The sequence below is a fragment of the Calonectris borealis genome, chromosome 14, assembly GCF_964195595.1.
Source record: "Calonectris borealis chromosome 14, bCalBor7.hap1.2, whole genome shotgun sequence".
Taxonomy (NCBI): domain Eukaryota; kingdom Metazoa; phylum Chordata; class Aves; order Procellariiformes; family Procellariidae; genus Calonectris; species Calonectris borealis.
The window spans coordinates 9,911,849-9,923,894 of record NC_134325.1 but is presented as its reverse complement, the minus strand read 5'-3'; the positions used below and the strand labels follow the sequence as shown (position 1 = coordinate 9,923,894).

Sequence of the window (12,046 nt, the reverse complement as noted above, 5' to 3'; positions counted from 1 at the left end):
CCAGCATGATTAATCTTATTAATTATTACTTTCAATGGAGCTATTTCAATGCTTCAATTAGGCTTCCTGAATGAGAGTATGTTTACACCAAGTAATAGGAAAAAAAAAAACCACTGCCTTCCAGACCATCAGTTGTTCACAAAACTCATTAAACTAGTATTTTGCTGTTACAGCTTCTGCAATTGGCTGGCCTTAAAGAGCAATACAGCAGTCTCACCCCCCTGAGCTTAAAGCAACCTATCATCAATCCTTTTATTTTTTGCAAAACTTTTTTTATCCATTATGACTGGATTCCTTGCATATACCCTACTTCTCACTTTGGCTTCTTTCACTTAGAGGATGGATCTCTACTGAGAATTAGCCTTGTCATGATTCAGATGCAGTAGGAGACATTTTACAGTGACACAGGACAGCCTTTTCAGAAAAGCCAGTATTTATTAACTGCTTAGAATACAGTACCTTAAGGTCCGTAGGTAAGAATGGACAAGCAAAGAGTACACCCATGTCAGTATCTGGATGCATTAAGTGTTCTTTTCATGAAGAACAGTTTGTGATTTCTTCTCTCAGTGTCCTTGCCAGTCAACTCAGGTCTGCATTTCAGCCTGTTCTTGTAGAGTTCTCTTAAGTTCTGCATCCCTTGTAAGCAAATGTCCAGTCATGGTATATCTGTTGTATCTCCATGGTAACATTGCCCATTTGAACATAGTTCTTGAAAGTTCACTTGGATTTGCCTTTCTGACCAACAGCTCGAGAGAAATTACCACCTTCAGTCCTATTGAGACACAATGCAAAAGTAAATGAGTAACAGCATCAGGTACCTTTTACGTAAAAAAGAATGCAGGGATTGACTGTTTCCTCTACAGCTGTCCTTCCCCCTTCAAGTAATTTCAATTTCTTTGAAAATATTATAGTGAAATTCTGCCCTTTTGAAATTATGGGCACTTTAAAGGAGTCAAGACTTTACACAGATTTGTTCCCTCCACCCCCATATATTGATGTATGGCTATGCATACGTTACTAAGTGAAAAGTCTGGTACACACCTGGTTTTCGCTCTGGTACGCCAGGATCCACCAGCAGAACTGTGATATCACCTCCGGATATCAACTCCATGCTTCCACCCCCTCGAAAATTAGAAAAGCAATTTTTGTTCTTTTGTGGGTTAGAACACATGCTATTCCACAAGTGACAAAAATTGCTCATCTCAGAAAGGAATATTAGAAATCCACTGGGCCAAATTCTTCTTTGAGTTCAGATTAAATTCCACGAGATAGATATATTGACATTCTGCTCCAAGTGTAAAGACAGCTTTCCAAGGAACTAGAGGACCCACCTAGAACATAATAAAGTGGACAATAAGCTATGAAAATGTCCTGGAAATTTGTAGCAACTACTTTACATGGATGCTGAGATATTAATAATCCAGTCTTGCCTATACAGTTGAGCAATGTTCCACACTGCTTTGCAACATTTCTGCTTCAACAACCTTGTCTGCATAAGCTAATGTTGACATGGGAGCTAAAAAAACCTCTTTTAAAGCAGAGGTTTGTGATTAGCTTTTGTATCCAGTTGCACACCCAAATACAATAACAGATGGAAGATTACTAAAGAGTAGAAGAGAATGAATTTTCCATGTCATTATCTTTCAGAGATGTGAAGTACAAAACAACACCTATTCTATTACACATCTGGCACAATGGGCTTCTGTCTTTGGGCCAGATGTGATCTGCTTTTTAAAGGAAAGTGGAAATCTAATTAGAACATACTGTGGAGAGACTGACCTTACACTCATCTGAGTTTTCATTAAAGTAGCTATATAAAGCACTTGATATGTTGCAGGCTGCAGCTGTCAGCTTCAAGAGCTACTTCTGAAAGCCCTAAAGAAGAATTAATTGCAAGGTAATGATTGCAGCACTATAGTTATCGCAGCTTGCAGTTCCATTGCAAGAATAACCATTTAATTACCAACAGTTAAAAGAGGCCGTTCCTACAGACTCTGGGTCAAATTCTAGGAAGTGTTAAGTACCCACAATTCCCATCAGTTTCAGAGGACCTTGCCAGCATTTATCACCACCCAGGATTTCACCAAGTAATAGTAATTGAATTTTTTAAACCAATACTTCCTTCTGAAGTTTCAGATATCCAGCCATACCTGTGGTAGAGCATCTGATAAGGTCATTTGCCTTTTTTTTTTTTTTTTTAAAAAAAAGTGTATTTGCTTTTTAAAAATGTTTACTTTAAACAGCTTCAGGTCTTTATTTACAAATGCACTATATTTTTGGACAATTACATCAATATGTCTCATCTGCTGGTTTTGCCCTTCATTATGCAAAATGACTCGAGAGGATGTCACAAAAAGAACTGAGTACAGAGTATTTGCCAGTTCATCTCCTCTCCCAATTAAATTCATAGCTTTAAGAATGCAGACCTTTTCCTTGATCTGACAGGTAGCAGAACAAAGCACTTGTATTTTAGGTGTTGTCTGTCATGTTTTATCTGAGGAAGACATTTACGTACCTCAACAATGCCAAGAACACAGCCTTCCAAATTCGTATACAAAATGGTAGCTTTCATTAATCACCGATTAACTAGGCAGCAATCCAGAAAAGCAGCTTGCTCTAAGAGCTTGATATCAACTGAACATCCATCAATAGATTTCTAATATATCTGAGAACATTTTGTACTTCCACTAAAAATTTCAGCAGCAGAAATGTCAAGAAGAGATTGCAATAATGAATAATTATTTGTTATTACTGCCAACGAGTTAATATACTAATGGATCTCTACCTTATTCCCCACTTGTAAGCTAACTGATTGTAAATGCATGTTTTTATGTGGTAACATTACTCAAACTCCAAAACATGACATTACTCTTAGCAAGGAGGTTCTGATACTTTGCTGAGTAAAAACACTGTAGTGTAGAATGAATGCTACCCATTGTTTTATTGCAACATTGCAGTTTTGCAGATAGGTGTGTTAAAAGCTGGTGTCTCTTGAATACTGAGTTTCTAAATTAAGATATATACTGTAACTGAATGCAGAAACATGAGAAAAATATGCAACAAGAATTTATTTGCTCCATTTTCCACATAACAAGGCTCAAAAGAGATGGAATAACCACCATTGTCCCTGTAAGTCCTTTAGCATCAAGTACAGTAGCCCACAGTGGAGGCAGATGAGCCGAATCGAGGAATACAAGATTGTCTGTATAGGTACGAGTGATATAAAACTTTTGCCAGATGCACAGTGATATTCACCTCTTGAGCAGGTCTGTGGCTTCATTCTTCACCAAAGCCTCTTTCTTGGACAAACTGAGCCACTGCCATTGAAAAAGGTTTATTATGCTGTCTCTAACACTGGCACTGCACTGCTGCCTATTGGTAGCTATGAGCACAAAATGTTAACCAGAAGTTTGCCCTCAATCTCTTCGCTGGGTAAAAAACTGGCTGGACAGCCGGGCCCAGAGAGTGGTGGTGAATAGAGTTAAATCCAGTTGGCGGCCGGTCACAAGTGGTGTTCCCCAGGGCTCAGTTTTGGGGCCAGTTCTGTTTAATATCTTTATCAATGATCTGGACGAGGGGATCGAGTGCTCCCTCAGTAAGTTTGCAGATGACACCAAGTTGGGCGGGAGTGTTGATCTGCTGGAGGATAGGAAGGCTCTGCAGAGGGACCTGGACAGGCTGGATCGATGGGCCGAGGCCAGTTGTATGAGGTTCAACAAGGCCAAGTGCCGGGTCCTACACTTCGGCCACAACCACCCCATGCAACGCTACAGGCTTGGGGAAGAGTGGCTGGAAAGCTGCCCGGAGGAAAAGGACCTGGGGGTGCTGGTCGACAGCCGGCTGAACATGAGCCGGCAGTGTGCCCAGGTGGCCAAGAAGGCCAATGTCACCCTGGCTTGTATCAGAAATAGTGTGGCCAGCAGGACTAGGGAGGTGATTGTGCCCCTGTACTCAGCACTGGTGAGGCTGCACCTCAAATACTGTGTTCAGTTTTGGGCCTCTCACTACAAGAACAACATTGAGGTGTTGGAGTGTGTCCAGAGAAGGGCAAGGAAGCTGGTGAAGGGTCTGGAGCACAAGTCTTATGAGGAGCGGCTGAGGGAACTGGGGTTGTTTAGACCAGAGAAAAGGAGGCTGAGGAGAGACCTTATCGCTCTCTACAGCTACCTGAAAGGAGGTTGTAGCGAGGTGAGTGTCGGTCTCTTCTCCCAAGTAACAAGCGATAGGATGAGAGGAAATGGCCTCAAGTTGTGCCAGGGGAGGTTTAGATTGGACATTAGGAGAAATTTCTTCACTGAAAGGATTATCAAGCATTGGAACAGGCTGCCCAGGGAAGTGGTTGAATCTCCGTCCCTGGAGATATTTAAAAGACATGTAGATGTGGTGCTTAGGCACATGGTTTAGTGGTGGACTTGGCATTGTTAGGTTTAAGGTTGGACTCGATGATTTTAAAAGTCTTTTCCAACCTAAATGATTCTATGATTCTATGAATCAGAACTGCCTTCAGTGTTATCCTTGGAGTACTCTTTTTGATAACTATGCTGCCTCTTTTCATATCCGTAAACCAACAGCTGCTTGCACCTTTATGTGCTAGCATATTTTTCCGTGCCATATTCTTCTGCACTGATACTTCATACTCTTCACTTCCATCAATACAAGTAATAAACTTTAACTACCTGAAATATAAAACAAGCAACATTTGTGTCTTTCGGCGCAATTATGGTAAGTACTTCCAAGTAGCCACCAATCCAGCCAGCATGGCTAATTTGGCTGAGGTAATATAGATCAAAGTCTGGCTTAGTGATGATGTGAAACACTTCACAAAGGTCATACAAGAGTTTTATAAACGAAAGAAAGAATGAGTAAGTACAAGTTCGTCTAGCACAGCCAACAGCAGGAAGTCTAGGGACACAATATTTCACTTGGGTGGTAATTTTCTCCATTACTAAGAGGTGATAGATATTTGCAAATCGCTTTGGCTCTGATTATAACCTGGTCTATCTCTTGATGGAAAAAAGCAGAAAACTTTTTTTTTTTTTGACAACACGTGGAGTTTGTGCCTGACTCCAGGAATGGTTAGATATGAACTGCTACTTAACTCTCCCCCAAGAAAAGACCAGTGGTCAGGAAAGGCAAAAGACTAGAGCCTTAACTTCATCTTCTCATTGCACGGACTAGTACGGAAATGTCCTTTGCTGATGTTACAGGCCAGGAATGAATGGGTCATGTAGGGAGCCAGGAATGGTTCTTCAGAGAACACGCAGTTTGTCTGGCAGACCTGCTGTATAGCACAGCTCATGCATCACACACCTCCTGCTTTGGTTCAGGCCTCACAGGACAATCCAGCCCATCAAATAGTGAGGAAAAACAACTTTTTCTCCAGTGAGCAGCAAAAATTATTCTAACTGCCAGCAAAATAAACCAGTAAGTTTTTCAGCCCTGCTGCACCTTCCTAATGAAATCACAGACAGCTCTGCAGGGGCAACTTTGTTCATCTTCAAAGCTTTTTAGAAACATTGAATAATCTTCATATTCCTCCTGTGGGCAGGAAAGTATTAGTATCTGCCAATTAAAACCATTACAGAAAGAGAGGCACAGAGAAGCTGTAAGAGCACAGTTCAGATGTTCTGAGTGAGTAAGACTGCCCACGCATTCTTGAGCTAGAGAACATTTTGCTTCATTTGAAGTTCTGCTTTTTTCCTTTGCTTTGCTAAGAGCCAGCGCAACTGGTATAAAGATGGCGTTCTTACTCTTCCTCTCTTCCCAATGCAGTTGATGGTAATAAATAGGTAGGGAGATAAAACAAAAGGCTCTGAGCAGCATTTGGAGCACCAGCTCTATTTTCCCTTCTTTTAAAACTCACAGATAAAGGTTGCCTGGCCTAACATCAAAGAGAAACTCAGCTGTGCCTTCTCTAGGAACACAGTGAATCCATTGCAGCTCAAGAACAAAAAATAAAAGAAGAAATGGGGCATGCTTACCTCTGAAAATTATATCCATAAAGATGCCCCAACATACTTCTTCCCGCAATGAAGGACTTTATCCTATTCCTTCTCACCTTCCATAGAGATAATTCAAAATGCATTTTAATAATTCAAAGTGTATCAGTACTGAGGAAATACATGAGAATCCTTAAATATTTCCTGGCTGCAGTATTTTGAAAGATTAAAAAAATGAAGATAACTGCGTGCAATTCACAGTTCTGAGAATCTATGGTCCATCATACTAACCTGCTGTTCAGAAAAAGGCAGTCGTTAACACACACATGTGAAATCTTGCCTGCCAGTTGTAAGGGAAGGAGAGGAACAGGGAAAAGGAAATAATTTTTCACTGTTCTATCCTGAACCACAGTCTTTGCACAGATGGAAAAAATCTGCAAGTGGAAGCCAATTTTGCCTGCCTAAACTACAATTTCTGCCTCACAGCAGGAAGAAAAGAGTGAGAGCTGAGATTCACTTTCCTCAGGCATATAGATGCTCAGTCAGAACTTCCATCACAGGCACCCACTCCTCCAGTAGGAGGTTGTGAAAAGGCACCTGAGAGTGTTGGAGGGCATATCAAACCAATTGTGGTTTATCATATTGCCCCAAACAGATGAAAGTGTGATCACTCTTTCATGGCTTTCACTTCTCTTTAACAAGAAATTGTTCTAGTTGTCTAGACTAGAGACAGAATGACTATTTTCCCACTCATGAATGTGAGATCCTTCATGATCATGAAGGTTAGGTCCAGGCTTGCTTCCACCTAGGAAGATCACAGATAACAGTAACAATCACTGAATGGAAACACCCAGAAAACCTTATCCTTAATCTAATTACAAATTGATTTTCCAAACACTTTTTTAAAATACCAACAAATAGGTTGAAAACCTGTATTCTGAAGATATTTGAGGATCCATGGACTACTTTTCATGTCTACCAAAGGAAACAAGCTTATGCCAATAAGATTTAACTAATTAGGACCCAGACCATCACTGAAAAATGTTCAGAGATATATGTACACGAAAAAAGTTTGAAACTATTGAGTTAGGGTAGTTTTTGATCAAATAATGCCATTAGGTGTACAAATCACTATTTAAAGATATATCAGGTCTTATTATTTTCATGCCAATTTCATACTTAAATTTTTCTTGCTTGCTGTGTCACCACAATTTTCCCTGCTGTATTTTAACATCCAAATGCATTCAGAATACATAGCAGATCCAGGTATCATATACAATTTCATAGATCACTGAAAAATTAAATGTATGATACTATAATGGAATCAAAGGAACAGCTGGAAACTCCAACACTTACTTGAACATACAGCTGAGTTGGAAAGGATCTGGAAAGTTTCCTAAGTTGAGAAGAATGGTATTTTACCTAATAGTGGGAGGCAGCACCTTCCTTTGCATCACATACCAACCAGCACTGACTGCACAGGACTACACAGCATCGGTTAGTTAAAACTCTGGCATGAAGTAGATCTCTGTCACCTACTGCATGCTTTGGCTTGCCTTTATTTTCAGTATTGTTTTCCAGCCTCTACCATCATCATGCTATAATGAAAAAAATGGTACATTCCATTCAGGTTTACTGCCAGTGTGCTCTCTATGCTTTCCTTTATCTTGATAACTCAATGCTGGCCCGGAAGAAAGAATGAATATTCAATCTTTCTTCCAAAATGAGAATAGAAGAAGGTGGACACTGCGGGACTGTTTATCACAGGCTTCTTATATTCTCTGCCTTCTACATTTTGGGATATGTGTACCTTGAACTCCATGTCGTCATTTACATCTCTTCATGGAGCTAGTCCTCAGTGGATTCAACCGAGGCCAGTTATACCAATCAACTCTCCTGACCAGCTGCTGTGCATGTTCCAAGGACATCCTTCATCCTAATGTATTCTTGCAGAGTCTACCAAATACAGAATTCACACACTGATAAACATATTAGAACTATGACCCAAGTCTTTAAGAAAGTATTTCTCACTTTCTTTTGTACAGCTAGAAAGCCAGTCACCAGCCAGGTAGGACATGGTCCTAAGTTTGTTTTCTACTACATTTGGCTTAGCTCTTTGTGGTCTGGTCTTAAAATCAGCTAGAAAATAAATGTATTTGAAACTGCACAGGAAGAACTGGAACAATTCCATCAAGAATTCTTGAAGCAGGAAGTTTCATAGGGCATTCTGCCCTGATGCACATCTGTCAGATTCTGAGAAATGGAAAAGAATAAAGTGTAAAACCAGAAGAATTTAGCATAAACTGTAATCTATATTTTAAAATGGAGTTCACAGTAGCTCATCTTCAGCCTTAATAGAAATGCTTGGATTCACTGCGCAAAGAATTCTACTTCAGATGAAATTTGTGGTATTGCCTAGTTCTTGCAGATAGCAGTGTCTACTAAACAGTGGGAATACTGCATTTATTTTTATGATTACTATAATAATGATGGTATTTTTACAGAGATGCAGCATGAAAAGACACAATATTAGACTATTTTCTCAACATTTTTACTCAATTACTACACTAGCTAAAGTCTGTGGGCTTTCTGTCTCAAGCCACAAATTGTAAAATAACATTCTCCTGTCTGGTCTCCCCATTTTCCTTCCCTGCATGTTTATTTTAAAGTGAAGATACATTCAAGTATCTACATTATATATGTCATAGGCCATTAGAATGATAAACTTTTAAACAACAGAAGCCAGAATGGTCCAACAATCTGCAAGTCTAAGTTATAACTTAGGCTTCAGTGCTTATCAGCCTTACTATACCTTGAGCATCTAACTAGTCAGAACAACCATGGTCTGCCAAGTTTTACAGCATGATAATGACTAGAAAAAAACAGCATTAGTTGCTGATCCTCTACTTTAGTTAACTGTTAAGTGGACTGATTAATTGACTATTGTTTATTTTATTGCACTAAGGTCACAACCAAGATCAGCATTGCCCTGTAGAAGATATGTAGTACATTAACACCTCGCAGAAGACAGTCCTCACGCTCCTTAATTAGAAAAACCAGGCACAATGTAGAAAACAGAAGAGACTTACTGAAGCCAAACAGCAGATGAATGATTAAAAAGATCCCAAGACCCCTAAACTCTAATTTGTCAGTGCGGCCCCCGGACCACAAAGTGCTCAAGGTATTTTTCTGTGACAATAAACTACCATCTCCAATCCCAGTACTAACATTAATCAGTAAAAACAAGCAAACAAAAAACCCCAACCACCTTCTAGAAATAAACTCTGAAAATGCATTGGGGAAATCTAGCAACATTTATTTACAAACAGCCAAAGTAAATGCTTTATTTAGTTCAGACTGCAGCAAGATTGTGTTGTCTTCTTCTGCAAAATAGTTTGCACAGCTACAATAACACTTACAAAGTGAAATGTGAATTGCCTGTGTACATTTATGCTATTTTATTGCTGAGAAATGTGTGCTCTGTTTACTATAAATTCCATGCTATCCTTTGGATTGCCAAATGCATTTCTTCTCAGGGAACTGTTTTGTTTGATTCTGTGCTTTTGTTTGGTTAAAAGACAAGTCCTCATCCTGTTTCTTTTGATAAGAGTGATAGATCACAATATAATTAATGGATAAATACACAGTGAAGTTTGTGGACCTGTCCCATGATGCCACAACGTAGAGATGCCAGAATTTTTACCATAGTTACTTTGAATGCTACTGGCATCCTAAGAACACACTTCAGAGACCCTCTCTTTGAAACTGCCTGAATGGATAAACTGCTACAATTATCTTAAGAGTAAAGATTTTTTTAAAAAAACTTTGAAATAAATAATAAATAATAAAACAATAAAATATAATAAAAATTAATTAAATAATAAATAATAAAAGAAAAACTTGTTTTCCTTCCTTAAAATTGGGAGGATCCCTCTGAAACCTTCCCAATATACTTAATGGGAAGGGCTTGATTCCTCCAGTCATTCTCATCTGAATATCTGCCAGTGTCCTGCAGCTTTGACAACCATGTATAGAAACAGAAGCATCTGTCAGTCCTTTCTGAAACACCACTTCGGTAGCCTGTCATAAGGTACAATGAGCTCTGAAATCTCAACATCTACTCTCGATTATCACACAGCAGTATCTAAGATAACATGGGGAGAAAGATACTACTGCGTACCAGCTGCAATCACAGCAGGTTTTTATGGTGATAAAACTAGTAAAAAATCCCTATAAGCAAATCCATATACAAGAAGGAAAAAGAAAAGCAGAAGATATGAGAGAGGAAGATTAGAGGAAGAATTGTAAGAAAAAAGTAGAGAAAATGGCAGCTGGAATAAATCTTGGAATGACAAGAGGAAGATAAAAAGCCAAATACAGAAAAAAGAAAGAAGGGGATTATGATAGATAACTGGAGAAAGATGCAGAGGCCAACAGAGGTTTAAGGGCTGGTCTGCAGATGGAGTATGTTATAGGAAGGAGGGTTTCTGTAGCCATACACAGACAGGCATTATCAACAGGTTTGGAGTGGTAAACTCCCTAATGTTCACCTAGCTCCACTGATTTAAAAAAACAAACAAACAAACAAAAAAACCTCAAAAAACCCAAACAAAAGGGGGGGCTTGTTCTCTTTCCTGGATGGAAGTAACCCTACTGGGAAGAAGAACCTTTATGGGGTCTGCAGTAAGGGTGATGGGAAGTAAAGCTTTTGAGGGTGTACAAGACTTTGCATGTCATTTATCTCATACTATTAGAGCTAAGGAATCTTACTTCCCTCAGAGGGATTCTAACTGTCCATTTTCCAGAAGTGAAAAGGAATCAGTAGAAGGATTTTCACTAAATGCGAGCTTTTATTGTGCATTTTCACCTATCATCATCAGAATTCCTTCTTTTAAACAAGCAAATGGTACAAAAAATAATCTTTATACAGTTTTCTAGGAACAAGAATATTAACATATTTTTAGCCCTGAAGTAGCAAGGCATACAGTCGCAACAGCCATATTGTGCAGTTACCAGGTTTTTATGCGTTTCTTTGTGCTATTGGCACCTGGTTGTCCTGCTCCTTCTCTCTTTTCCTTTCTCTCATCATATACTTACCGTTTCATCTTTACTTTGACAAATCCATTACACAAAACGTCACTCAAAACAACAGAGGACAAACCTCTCCTATCTCCTGCTAAATATCTAAACAACTAGCTCTGACCATACTTGAAACTTTGAAAAGAACATTAGAACTGAAACTTTCCTCGCCATTTCATTTAGGCATGTTGAAGGTAGTCACTTTCCTCAAAAATATATTAACTCCACAGTAGCTTATTGTGTTTACTGCAGGCTTTTAATTGATTGAATTTGATTTCTCATATTACTTAATTCTGAAGTGCTGTAAGCTACTGTCTTCATTAACAGGCTATTGGACTAAATTCAAAAGCTTATCAGGATAATGTTTAGAAAATGGCTACTTGTTTATGCTGTTTATCCTCCCCTGATCTTGGACTCTGCTACATCACCGCCTCTCTTACCAGCCATGGAGTGTTTTAGAGTAGCCATCAAGGGACTTAAATATCACACAAGGTGCATCCACATAACTGAGGTATCCAAAGAGGGAAGGATCAGAGTTCATTTTGCTGCAGCCTATCACAATTCCAGGACAAAATGTTCACATTGCATCTTTACTAGCAAAGAGTTTAGAATGGATGCTGCATGCATGAGTGCACATCACGCATGAGAGCTAACTGCTGGAGAACCTCACATCCACATTTCAAGTGGGTACTCCAAGTGGCAACCAGATACACCATTTCAATCTCAGTTCTACCAGGAATGAAACCACTTTGAGCCCACTGACGCAGCTGAATGCATATCCCAGTACTGACACAATGCAAAGTTGTACCAAAAAATATCCCTACTTCACCGTGAATTGCTAATATAGATGTACATGTAGACTGCATGTACTCTCACGTGTACACTTAGTCTGTGTAAACACTTCTTCTAAAAACTATGGAATACATAGAATCATTACATTATTTGTTAGCTCCACATTGAAAACAGAGGTACTAAGTGGGATTATGCACAAATTCTCTCTCAAAAATTCTGCAGGAGTGTCTGGTTTC

At 39.2% G+C, this 12,046-nt stretch overlaps 1 long non-coding RNA gene across 1 annotated transcript in view; it reads right to left on the bottom strand.

Moving 5' to 3' along the window:
- Positions 1-436: 436 nt before the first annotated feature.
- The window catches only part of LOC142088155 (uncharacterized), a 156,062-nt gene continuing 144,452 nt past the window's right edge, over positions 437-12,046 (bottom strand). Inside the window, exons 17-18 of the long non-coding RNA XR_012675748.1 lie at positions 1,042-1,331; positions 437-772 (exon numbers count right to left, since the gene is read on the bottom strand). This is a non-coding gene — a long non-coding RNA (uncharacterized LOC142088155). The remainder of the gene's footprint in view (positions 773-1,041; positions 1,332-12,046) is intronic.